Source organism: Triticum dicoccoides, chromosome 4A (assembly GCF_002162155.2).
Source record: "Triticum dicoccoides isolate Atlit2015 ecotype Zavitan chromosome 4A, WEW_v2.0, whole genome shotgun sequence".
NCBI lineage: Eukaryota > Viridiplantae > Streptophyta > Magnoliopsida > Poales > Poaceae > Triticum > Triticum dicoccoides.
The window spans coordinates 485,040,273-485,053,950 of record NC_041386.1 but is presented as its reverse complement, the minus strand read 5'-3'; positions in this window follow the sequence as shown (position 1 = coordinate 485,053,950).

Here is a 13,678-nt window from a genome sequence, read left to right as displayed (position 1 = left end):
ACAGACTCCAACAACGCAGCCGAATATGAAGCTCTGTTGCATGGTCTTCGGATGGCAGTCTCCATGGGCATTCAACGCTTGGAGGTGTGTGGGGATTCAAACCTCGCAATATCCCAAATAAATGGAGACTTTGACGCCAAGCATCCCAAAATGGCGGCCTATCGAAACGCCGTCCTAAAAATGTCAGCTCGGTTCGAGGGGCTCGAATTTCACCACGTGGCTCGGGAAAACAATCAGGCGGCGGATATCCTCGCCCGCATCGGCACAAAACGCGATGCGGTCCCCCCCCCAACATATTTTTGGAGAGGCTGCTCAAGCCATCCGTAGTATGCGAAGGGGACACCGGTAACAACAGTTCGGACCCGGCCAAAATACCCGATACCGAACACTCTGACACAATTGGAGGCTCCGCCACCAAAATAACACCTTCAACCCACGTCATAATGGCCATCATTGCCCCGTGGGCAGAACCATTTCTGGCCTACCTAACTAGACAGGAACTCCGGAGGACCAAAATGAGGCACACTGCATAGTTCGGCGATCCAAGGCCTACAGGGTCCATGAGGGAGAATTGTACAAAAAAAGCACTACCGGAGTCCTTCAAAGGTGCATCTCCGAAGAGGAAGGGCGGAACCTTTTGGCAGAAATTCACGCCGGACTCGGCGGTCACCATGCCGCAGCCCGGGCTCTTGTAAGCAAGGCCTTCCATACAGGATTCTATTGGCCAACGGCCTGGGCAGATACACAAGACTTGGTCCAACGTTGCGCCGGTTGCCAGCTCTTTGCAAATCAAAGCCACATGCCAACCACCGCCCTCCAAACAATCCCCATTACATGGCCCTTCGTGGTCTGGGGGTTTGACATGGTTGGACCCCTTAAAGGGGGAACCCACAAGAAAAAAATACTTACTGGTCATGGTGGATAAATTCACCAAATGGATAGAGGCCAAACATGTTAAAACAAGCCGAATCCGGACCGGTGATAGACTTCATATCCGGGGTCGTACACTGTTATGGTGTCCCCCATAGCATCATCACTGACAATGGCACGAACTTCACGGCCAATGAGGTAAAACTCTGGTGCAGCAAAATGGGCATCAAGCTCGATTATACTTCAGTCTATAACCCTCAACCCAATGGCCAGGTTGAGTGAGCAAACGGTCTTATAAGGAGCGGCATTAAACACAGATTAGTGTGGTCCTTAACGGAGTCTAACACGCACTGGGTAGAGGAGCTCGACTCCGTACTCTGGGGGCTGCGGACCATGCCGAATCGTAGTACTGGATATACACCCTTCTTTATGGTGTACGGCGCAGAGGCAGTCTTGCCCTGTGACATAATTCATGACTCACCTCGAGTGCACATGTACGAAGAAAGAGAAGCCGAGCTCGATCGGCAAGACAGTCTGGACACCCTCGAGGAGGAGCGCGACGTGGCAAAAGCCCGTTCCGCATTTTATCAGCAACAGGCTCGCAAATACCAAAGCAAAGAAGTACGGGCCAAAACTTATAACGTTGGCGAACTAGTTCTACGCCTACCGGATAAGAAAAAGAACAAGCTCGAGCCCAAATGGGAAGGTCCCTTCATTATTGACCAAGTTCTGACTAGGGGAGCATACTGTCTGCAGGATGCATCGAATAATCGACTTGAGCCGAACCCATGGAACGCGGCCAGGCTCCGAAGATTCTATGCCTAGCGCCGGACTCTATGTTCGTCTCCTTCCTCTGTCCATTTTTTGCATATACATTATCTGTCTTGTTTTTCTTTCTTTCTTTTATCCTTTCTCTAGGCCTTCAAGGGCCAACTTGTGCCTCACTTGCACATTATAGATGCGCTAGCCGCACTCATCATACCTGGGGGCTTCTTTCACATAAGCTTAATTATTTATCTGGGCCTCATGCCCCGCACATGTGTTATACTTCCGCATGTACCTTTTGTCGCCATTATATGCATCGATATGACTTAAGTTTTGGCCAAGCTGGGTTGTCTGTCTCTTGTATTTATGCCCTACGTTCCCGTTAATTCGGCTAGGGCATAAGGGGAGCACCTCTGCGATTGTTACTGCCAGGTCAGCCGGATGTGTACCCCAGACTGGGTGAAGCCGAAAGCTAGCATTCTTAAGGGAATATTCGGTCGGTGAACAAAAGATGATTTTTATTTATTTTCCATATATGCCCCCAGATGTTTTTTCCCGCACTTCCTATCGCAGTCCGGACATGCACTTTAGGGCATGCGTACCCAGGGAAACGAACCCTTAATGGAACTATTCTCCCTGGAAGATGTTTCTTACTACCCATGTAATATAACATAACTAGTTGGGCACTTGTCTGTTCAAGCACTAATGACCCCTACGCCTGGTCTCCACGCATACCCCAGTTCTTATATAACTGAGCGGGTATTCGGATACACTCCGAACTATCGGGTCCCGAGGTTGAAGTGAAAAGGTCCGCCATGACAAATGATCCACAATCCGGCTAGAAGGCATTATACATGTCAATTTAATTACATAGTCATGCAGACTGACTAAATTCCTCTTCTATACCATCCAACAGGCGGTCTAGACTACAATCCTATTGGGAATACTTTGTGGCTAATTCTACTTGCCAACAAACTAAGCTAACGGGGATCTCTTTTCCATCGGGCCCCATAGGTCTGCCTCGGCCATGTGATTTGGGTCAGCCTTGGTATACCGCGTCTTCACCATGGCCCAGGCTTCCCTGGCACCTTCACGGTAGGCCGATAACTTCCATAATCGGAAGCGCCACCGTGCTCCCTTGAGCTTCTCTGTAAGCTCTGCAATGCCTTCTGGCAGGGAGACGGATGGCCACAAGGCCTGGGCAACACCTTGCATCACCTGCCGAACTTTTTCGTGCAGTTGTGAGAGTTAGGATAGAAGATCACCCACAGACCCGGGCATTTCCTCCGTGGGACAACTCGTCAGCATACCTACAGACATAACGCTGTTAGCCAGTTTCTTCGCCAAACTACTTCAAAAGGATTCGTTCAAGCACTTACTAAAAATGCCGCGTCGAAGCAGCTTATTCTCCTTCTCGGAGTCTGCAAGCCGGGCTCGAACATCTTTCAGTTCCATGCTCAGCTTGGTATTGGCGTCTTGGAGATTATTTTTCTCCCACCTGACCTCAGTCAGCACGCGTTCGCCAGCCTTTAGCTATCGCACAACATGCTGGTCCTCCGGATTTTCTTCGGATTCATCTGCAACATCTATTGTTAGATCTGCAGCCACGCCGCACACTATATGGTAACCAACATTCTTTAAAGTAAATGTTACCAGCGGGGGACTTTTTTGGTTCCTTCAATGCGGCAACAGCGGCCCGCAATTGGGTCTTGCATTCTTCCAGCTCCTGTGACAGCCGAGTATTCTTCTCTGTAAGAACCTGCACAATAAAGATGATCCTTAAATCAGTTCTGCTAACTGTTTCAAGTCTCAGGGGCTACTGATACATATAATCGTCAGATTTACTTACCCATACATCCTTTACATACTGATCCATGGCTCTGGCTAGACCATCTTGAGCAGCACGGAGGTACGCCTCTCCAGAATTGAAGGCATCAAATGCCTCTGGTGAGAAACAAGCGTCGCGGAGTACGGACCGGCGGCGCCTATGATTCATGGCGCTTTCCACTTCTGAATTTGTGCCGGATAATCTATCCGCATCCTCTGTAGGGGGATTATCCAGCGTCCACTCCATATCGGCTTCCGCCTCTATGTCCGGCCCTGGAGCCCGACTGGTAGAAGCGTGATCTGCAGCATCATCGGACATATTCCGGCGAGCATTTTTTCTGTTAAAGAAACACGGGCGTCATTACATTTCATGAAAGACGACAACCACGGAGCGGGGTTCTTGTTATACCTTTGCGCCGGCGTCTCCGTCCTGACCGCCTTCCTTTTTGGCCTGCCTGGCCTCGGTGCCTCCTGTTGGCGAGTTGCTGCGGGTTCGGCAGGGCGTCCCGAATGCCTTCCCTGTAAAAACACCATATGTATATGGTAGGTGAAGTGTCTAAAAGGGGATCCTAGTTTTTGGAGTTGGGATTTTTGGTTTTTCTTACATGCGATGCAGGAAGCAGTCCGGGATAGTCGGCCATAATGGCCACCATGGCGTCATCACAGCTCAGTTGATAGAACTGCTGGTCTATCAGCTCCACGAAGATGACCGGATCTTCTTCTAGTCCGGGATCGAGAGCCCGGTCAGAGTCCTCTGGTTGTAGAGATGGGCTGCTGACCTCCCTTATGGCTTTTCGCAGTTCCTGCTGCAAAAATGGCAAGGTGAGTGCCTACGATGAAGAATGCGGGAAGTAAGGAGATATAACTCACCCAGCTTGGAGGGTTGTACATAGAGAATCCATCCCGTGGCTTGATGCGGAGGAACTCCTCTTCCTCTCCCTTGAACAGTTTGGATAGAATTTTTGCCAAAGCGGCAGCGTTGTTCGGAGCCTTACGCCCACAAAAGGTGGCGTCATCTTCCCCATTAAAACACCACAAGGAGTGCCCTCGATATTGAAGCGGTTGCGCTCCCCGCATTATGCATATTGACATAACCTTGATTACTGTCAATCCTGATTCAGCTAGCACTTTAATCTGGTTCATCAGGTAAAGGACTTCCCCGTTGTCTTCCTCCTGGGGGCTCCATGGGCGCCAACTTCGGTGTTTCTTCAGAGGAGCATTCCTGAACTCGGGGAGGCCCCGCCGAACAGGGTCTAGAAGGGGGACGACCTCCATATAAAACCATTCCGAAGGCCAGTCTTCGGACAACTTCTTCGGAGTACCGGACAGGTATCCGGTTTTGGCGATGCGCCATATTTCGGCTCCGCCCACTTGATAAAGTGATCCCTTATGTGTGCGAGGGACGAGGCAAAATAACCTTTTCCACAGCTCGAAATGGGCCTCGCAGCCCAGGAACAACTCGCAGAGGGCAACATAGCCGGTGATGTGTAAGATGGAAGCAGGGGTGAAATTATGCAGTTGGAGGCCGTAGAACTTCAGGAGCCCGCAGAGGAATGGATGAATTGGAAATCTGAGTCCCCTCAATAGATAAGGGACAAGGCATACCCGCTCCCCCGAAGAGGGGCTGGGGAAACTCTCCGCTTGCTCCCAGCCATTGTAGGTGGCGAGCCCGGCTCGGACAGGAACCATATACGCTGGAGGGAGAAATCCCTTAGTCTGTAGTTCGACTAATCGACTGTGTGGGACTGAACACCTCTCCCAATCACCGGGCTTAGGGCCACGGGGGCGGAGGTGGAGGTGCGGAGGTCGGCCATGCTGGAATGGATCTTTCCGAAAAGCGCTCTGATGGATTCTCGTTGGGGGGAGGATGGTATGGAACGGATCTAAGAATCCCCATCCCTTTAATAGACAATTTATTTATCTGGCTAGGGATGGCAATGTAAAAACACCATGGCGCCTCGTATTCATTTGACGCGTGGGAGATAGCCCTTATTGGGCACAAAATCCAAGAGGTTCAACATTTATGAGGCCGGACACTGCTTATGAACACTCGAAAATTGGAGAAGAACCCGCCTTGGAATGCCGAAGACAACACTGCGTGTCGGACTCATCGTCATTGAAAGCCTGGTTCAGGGGCTACTGAGGGAGTCCTGGATTAGGGGGTATCCGGACAGCCGGATTATATCCTTTGGTCGGACTGTTGGACTATGAAGATACAAGATTGAAGACTTCGTCCCGTGTCCGGATAGGACTCTACTTGGCGTGGAAGGCAAGCTAGGCAGTACGGATATGGATATCTCCTCCTTTGTAACCGACCTTGTGTAACCCTAGCTCTCTCTGGTGTCTATATAAACCGGAGGGTTTTAGTCCGTAGGACAACAGACAATCATACCATAGGCTAGCTTCTAGGGTTTAGCCTCTTCGATCTCGTGGTAGATCAACTCTTGTAATACTCATATCATCAAGAATAAATCAAGAAGGACATAGGGTTTTACCTCCATCAAGAGGGCCCGAACCTGGGTAAAACATCATGTCCTCTGCCTCCTGTTACCATCCGCCTTAGACGCACAGTTCAGGACCCCCTACCCGAGATCCGCCGGTTTTGACACTGACAACCATCGTCTGCTATTCTCGGAGGAGGACGACAACGTCTTCCTCTTGATCGTGCGCACCGGTGGGGCCCACGCAGGCCGCCGCCCCATCTCTGTAGTGTGCGTCAGGGGCGACGCCGCTGACGCTGACACTAACACGAGGCCGATGTACGGGTGCATGCTCACTATTACTACCTCTCGGAGGTACGTGGGCGGCGACACTGGCCACATCAAGCTGACTTGGACTCTGCCGAGCTGGGACCTTCCCGTCGATGTGGACATGGAAGACGCACAATATTATTTGACCCCCAACAATGTGCACGGGGACTCCAAGGAGTTTCACCTGGACATCTGAATTATCAAGTTAAATGTTGATCATTAACCTTCGCTCAATGTAATCCGCTGTCTAAGCATGTGGAGACTTCCATGCATGATCTTGCTCTATTGGAGTATCGCGCATGAATAAAAGTGTATCCATTTATGGTTTAGTCTAGAATCTTCCATGTATGAATTTTTACTACAGTACTGGTGAAAGACTTATGATGAACCATTTCTTACATATCCGCTGCCCCCTTCCAAGTCATCCTGATTTAATCCCTCCGTCTAGGTGTATAAGGGCATGGTTAATACTTAAATAGTATAGCCAACTATTGACTATAAGAAAGTGAGATGTCATCTGTAGCCAACATGTATAACAATGGATACTGAAAAACTAATTATTGATGATCATTTCTTGCAAAGCACAATAAGAGTTATTTCTTCACAAGTTATGGATGTATGTTGAACAGTTGAACGCTTTTGTTTGCAAAAGATACTTTTTTATCTATTTCACCAGGATGTTTGTGAGCTCTAGAGATGAAATAATATCCAAAGAAACCTATCGATACCCGTTACACATGAGATGACCCCCCACATCCCTTGTCAAAATAAAAAACTCCCCGATCAATGCATTTCACTCTTCCGTACAACGCACGGGCACCTTACTATAGATTAGTATGACCAAAAATTGAACTAACATTATATATAGTATGATAAATGACGATTTATATCATTGAAAACTATGTTCAAATATGAATCCAACGATATTGTTTTTGTTGACATGCACTAACATTTTGTCAGTTAAATCTTCAGTCAAATTCAATGGGGGATAAACCACGACAGATGTAGTAAACCACGACCGAGTACTAGTGTAGAGGGCGGCGCTGCACGGGAGTCTCACCCCGCTCGTGGCACGGCAGTAAAGTCGTCATATCACAAAACCCAACCACTCCCAGTAATAAGTGGCCTGGTAAAATAAACGGACAAGCAACCATCACATCCCTCCGTCTTTTTTGCATTTCATCTCTCAGCATTTACTTTCTCCGGTTCATCTCGCACACTCGATTCCTAGATACTACTCCTAGTATCCCTACCTACTACTCCTAGGGCCAGTTCTTTTGGCGGCTTCCCCGGCTTTTCCCATAAGACTAGTCACAGTGGAGAGTAACATTAAGGAGCCTCACTCATTTATTTGGGCTTCTAAACTACTACTTGTAGTACCTCCATTCTGGTTTATTCCTCACCATTGTAATTTGTGCTAAATTTTGACCAAAGATAACATTTCATTAGTTAAATTTATGATCAAAATTTGACACAGATTACAATGGGAACCAATAAAGCAGGACGGAGGTAGTAGTTATGGGATTACTAATATAGAAGCCTAAAAGAACTGGCCCCTGATACTCCTACTAGTAGTAGTACTCAAGTTGGAATTCCAATTGCACGGCACAACTTGTTAGGCAAAAAAATCGATACATGGTGTAGGAAGCGGTTTGGGAATTTGCATGCCTTTCCGACCAGTGAGATACTCCATACAAAGTACGACAGACAAATAACCACATAGAAGGAAGCTAAAAGTAAACAATTAAACGAGCACTTTTGCATTTGTTTTGCATTGAATCATTCCACAAGCTTGACTAGTGATGTTTTTCTACTTCTACAAAAACCGCATCGTAATGTTAAAACAAGCATTTACACGTACATAAGTAATAGTAGTACTCCCTCCGTCTAGGTTTATAAGTCTTCCGTCCTTCTTGGTCATGATGCACAACCAAAGATGACTTATTGACCTGGACGGAGGGAGTAGCACAGTCTGCAAGCATAAATAGAGAGAGACGTGTAGTGCGATAGTATATAGTAAAGTTTGTGCTATATGCACATACTTACAAAATGCGTATGAATACACAAGGTTTACAAACTTTCCCTTTTACATACTTAATTAAGGATGCTAATAATTCCTAAACGTTCGGGATTTATCATTTGCGTCCCAAAACTAATGAGATCGCCTTACGAAACAAAAATTATACTCCTACTAAAAGCCACGGCGCTCGCAGGAGTGCTTGCGGCGCGCCACGATTGCCTTGGTGCGCGGCCATTTCCCAGCGCGCCGACACAATGCCTCTTCCTCAGCCTCGCAACTCACGAGGTGCTGATTGGCGGCTTGCCGGTGGGCGAGCGCGATCTCACCGGTGTGGTCATCCGGCGCCAACAGGTACTCCTCCTCGCTGGAAGCATGCACCCGGTCCATGTACCGCCAAGCGTAGATGAGGCGCTTGGGCCCAACTGCACTCAGGGCTTCGGCACGGGCGTCCTCCGCCACCCTCACGGCCCTTGCACGAGCCTTCTGCCAAAGAGCCAATTGCCTGGCTCTCTCGGACGCGACATAGGCCTGCCAGGCAGCTTGTTCCGCGGTGCGCTTCTCTTCCTCGGCCTTCTTCTCCGCCTCTATTTTGGCGCGCTCTGCTGGAGGCAAAGCCTCCCACAAGGCGACATCCATTTCTTTCCAAAGCTCCTCAAGGCTGGGGGGGCTCGGCGGGTGGCGCGGCGTTCTCCTCGTAGCGGGGAGCCGATGTGTCCTCCGACGCGCGTGCTGGCGAGATTAGGAACGCCGACGCATCCACCTTGACGCGTCGCGGTGAGGAGCGGAACGCCGACGCGTCCTCCTCGACTAGTGGCGGAGAGGAACGGAACGGCGACGCGTCCACCTCGACGCGTCGCGGCGAGGAGAGGAACACCGACATGTCCTCCTCGACTACTGGCGGCGAGGAATGGAACGGCGACACGTGATCGTCCGCGCGGTGCAGCGAGGGGCGCCTAGGGCTTGGGAGGGGTGATGCCATGGTGGTCCACATGAGAGGGAGGGGGAGGAGATAGCAATGAACGTGAACGTGAGGGGGAGGAGATAGCGATGTCGTGGGAGGCGCAGTATTTATAGCGAGCAATGGCACACCTACGTAAGATATGGACTAAGCTGCACTGACTTAACTGCAGGTCCAGTTGTGTCACTGACATGTGGGCCAGACCCCTGTTGGGACCATATGTCAGTGACCCAATGCACGTACATTTAAGTAACTGAAGCAGCGTCCCGGAAGATAAGTTGCGTGTAACAGCTACGTGGGCATATTTGTTGGAGTAAATTACGGGAGAGGGAAGGGGTGGAAATATTGCTGGTCATAACGGATTGGACGAGCGCGGGGGGAGGAGAGTCATGCATGCAGATTTTTTCCACACGGGGTGGAGTGGTGGGACCGCCGGAGGGAGAAGGAGAGTCTGGCAGGCATATTGTTTCCACACATGGAGAGGAAAAGATTCAGAGATGAACGGGCTTCCTGCAGGTATGGGGAACGGTGGATAATAAGTCTCATCTTGCATGCCGGGCTAGGTATAGTCTCAAGTCATTAAAAACATACACACCCCACACATGTTCATATTTCAAGGTGCACTAAATTATTGCATGCGATGATTAAGGCTGGCCATAATGGTGGTATCTTAGCTAGTATCATGCACACGGGAATAGCAAACATGCTGATGTGGCAAAGAATTAAAGAAGAGAGGGGGATTAGAGTAACTAGTGTTCATGCATGCATTGGTAAACACATTTTTTGTGAAGAACTGCAAAAACAATTCCACCGCCTCTATCTTGCTAAGAGTATGTGAAATTTTTGAATCGAGCCCTTTAAACTAGAAGGGAGGTAGTAGTGTAATAGCTAACCTTGGCCCTGTTTGGATCCATGTGTTAGAGTTAGTTTGGGTTAGTTTGAACTCAACTAACCCCAAAAAATCTAACCCACCCAAGAGGTGCTTATTTGGGTTAGTTCTTCTCGGGACACTAAAAACACATTTTTCTCTCGCTCTCCCCGTAGCAGATCCCTCCCCACTTCCTCGAAGCTTCTCGTCCTCTCCCTCCCTCCCTCCCTCCCTCCCTCTCGCACCGCCCATGAGGGCACCTCGCCGTATCCACGCTCCATCTAACCCTGTCATCCAAACACCTCTTTCGCTAGAGTTACTTCAGGGTTAGTTCAGGATTAGAATCTTTAACTCATCTAACTCATCTAATAGTAGTTCTTATAGTCATTATAATCAGTATTGTAGATATTTATATTTTTACTATAAATTTGGTCAAACACTTTGCAAACGATTGACGGAAGTAAAAAGGACCAGAGGGAGTATCATGCATGCGGAGTAGGCAAAAAAATTGCTCATTTATAGCCAGTCGAAGTCTCAAAGGATGCGACCATGCGAGGGAGGCGAAGGTCGTGGGAGGCGCGATGGTTGAGGAATTAAATGAAGTTACCCACGCGCCGGCATGGCGTGCGAACAGGCAGAAGCTATACCGTCAGGCCTATGATATGGGTCTAGTAGACATGACATCTAGTGGGTCCCGCATAGTTCTTCAGAACTCTTTGGGGGCTTGCAGCCGTTTATCCACCGGGCAAGCCAACAACTCTGTGTTGTGTGCATAGACGCGGCTCCACCAGCTGCTCGCGTGCTTCGCAGCGCGGCGGCATCGCGAGGAGGGACTGCAGACGACGTGAGCGGGCCAGCCTTTGGCTTGGCGGCGACACGGCGGTGATGGGCGAGAAATTGTTGGCCGGAGCAGGCAAGCGTCGGCATGCGCAATGGCGGCGGCGACATATTGATGAGTGCGCGTATGGGAGCTTAGTTTAGTTTTATATAGGGTTGGTCAAACTTAAAAGAAAACCGTACTAGTACATGTAAACATTAGACTTAGGCAGCGCTTTTATTAGTTACCATAGCCATGATACGGAATCCTGTGCAAGCGCGTGAACCGCGGCCACGCGGTCGATCGAACGGTGCATCACCGTGTCGTGCCCGAATATTACTCAACTTTTTTCCGGGAAAAGTTCTTGACGCTACAATATTTCCATATATTTGAATTTAGCTCCAGTTCGTGTTTATTTGGATTTGGACGTTTTAGGTGCGCCCTAGTTTTGTTTAATACTAATTTTGTGTGTGTGACTGAGAGATAACGTGTGTATGTGTCCATATGTGTGTTGTGGCGGAAGGGCAATGTGGAGACGGTGTGCGTGTGATAGAGACATAGAGAGGTGTGGATGTGCAAATGATCATGCATGAGTGAGACATAGACAGATGCCGATACGTTGTGTACTTGTGTATACATGAGAGAACGGTCTTCTATTTTACTTGTGTGTGAGAGAGAGAGAGAGAGGAGCATCCGTAACACAACAACCATCTCTCTTGATACGTCCGTCCCTCGCACGATCGCATGTAACACATGCATCAACGCGCACATTTTGACACCCTCACTCGGCCTTTGCCCACCTCAAGGCCCGCACATCGCTCTCTATCTCGCACGCACAATCTCTTCGTGAATACCCTATTTAGCATGTAGCTTTCCGTCACACACACACACATTTCTCTCCTTAGGTTTGTTTTCTCTCAATCACACACATACACACCCTCCCTCGAGCACACAATTCATACCCATCCAAGGTTATATGGCGACCACTCTCGCTTGTGATTCTCTACACCCTAGCATGCACAACACGTCAATCTTCAAAGAGGGAATTGAGGAGATCGAAGATGGCGACCACACTGCGCTAGAGAATGCGGGGCCATTTGGAAGCAGGATGATGTGACGACGGCTGACTGACTCCTCCCCCCACCCTCTCTCTCTCGCACAAAATTACCAATCCCTCTCTCCCCCGCACAAATTTATCAATCCATCAACCCACAAGATCCTTCCCCTCTCGTCTATGTTTTTCCAGCTCTCTCATCAAACCTGTTGTATCTTCTCCTTCCACGTGTACAGAATCCATATGCACACGCATCTCACGTATATTACATGTCTCCATCTTTCTCACAGACCTAACTTCTTCCTCTCTCTTTCTCTCTCTCTATCTCCCTCTCTCTGTTCCGTTAGGTTTGTATCCTACTCTCTCGTCCACATACACACAGTCTTTCCTGCCCTATGTGCTCCATCTTTGCAAGCTCTCTCTGCACGTTTCATTCACACATTGGGATATGTTCAAAATGTTGCTTTTATAATGGCTGATGTAGAGTTATTGTTGGTTTTGTTGCATCCTACAAAGTACTAAGTATGAAATGCATTTTGATTGTCATTTGGCTGGGATTATGCGAGTTTGAGCATGTTGTGAAGTACTATAGACCTCGTATACATATTGGAATTCGACAATGATTGTAACTATTGAATTGTTTAGACCATTACATTCGAAGTCAGTAGCCTAATATATTTATTTCACAATTTCAACAAATGATTAATTCGCTACATACTAAGAAAACAAATGTGTACACCCTCCGTTTTTATTTAAGTCCGTGTATTAGCATTGGTCAAAGTCAAGTTTTGTAAACTCTTAGAAAGTTTATAACAAAAAATATTAACATATACAATAACAAATAAATACCATTAGATTCATTATTGAATGTACTTTCACATCATACATATCTGTTATGGTAAATGTTTATATTTTTCTATAAACTTGGTCAAACTTTAGGAAGATTGATGTAACATCCCAAATTTTCAATTTGGAATGTTATACATTAGATCATCATGCATATCTTATTTTCTTGCATTTTTGGTCGATCCTAGAAATTTCACGCAACTCAAGGACCTTCGGAGAGAGTTGGAGATTTCGTTATTTTCATATTTGAGAGTTTTCTCGAATTTGAAAAGAGGATCATTTGATTTATTTATTTCATCTTCAATTATTTTTCCGATATCAAAATATGAGAGAGGGAATAATATGACTTTCCCAAAATATAGGAAAAATGAAGATTTAATAAATAGATCAAATTTCGTTTTCCGGTGTTTGTTTGTTTTTCTTGGATAGGGAAAAATGCGTGTTTTCAAAAATGGCATTTTAGGCCCGGAGAAAAGTTCATTTTGTTCGACTCATTTTTAGGAGCCGGGGAAATTTTACTTTAGATTTTTCGGAGTTTGTTTAGATAGTTTTTCTTTTGTTTTCTGCGCGCGAAAAACCAGTTAAAAAAAAGAGCCTCCCGCCAGGCCAGCCGGGCCAAAGGCCCAGCCAGCCGGCCACCGCCCCAGCCTCCCTGCGCGCGTGCGCCAGCACCAGGCGCCAGGCGCCAGGCCGCCGCCTCGCCTCTTAGCCGAGTCCCTCTAGGACTCTAGGATAGCCTTTTTTCCTTTGTTTCGTTTTCCTTTTCCTACTCTATTTCTTGTCCCCTACCCCAAGTAAATCCCCCCCCTCACCTATATAAATACCAACACCCCCCCTCCAAAACATCAAATCAAACCCCAAGCCCCACACCACCTCGCGCCTCCCCAAGCCGCGCCCCACCCC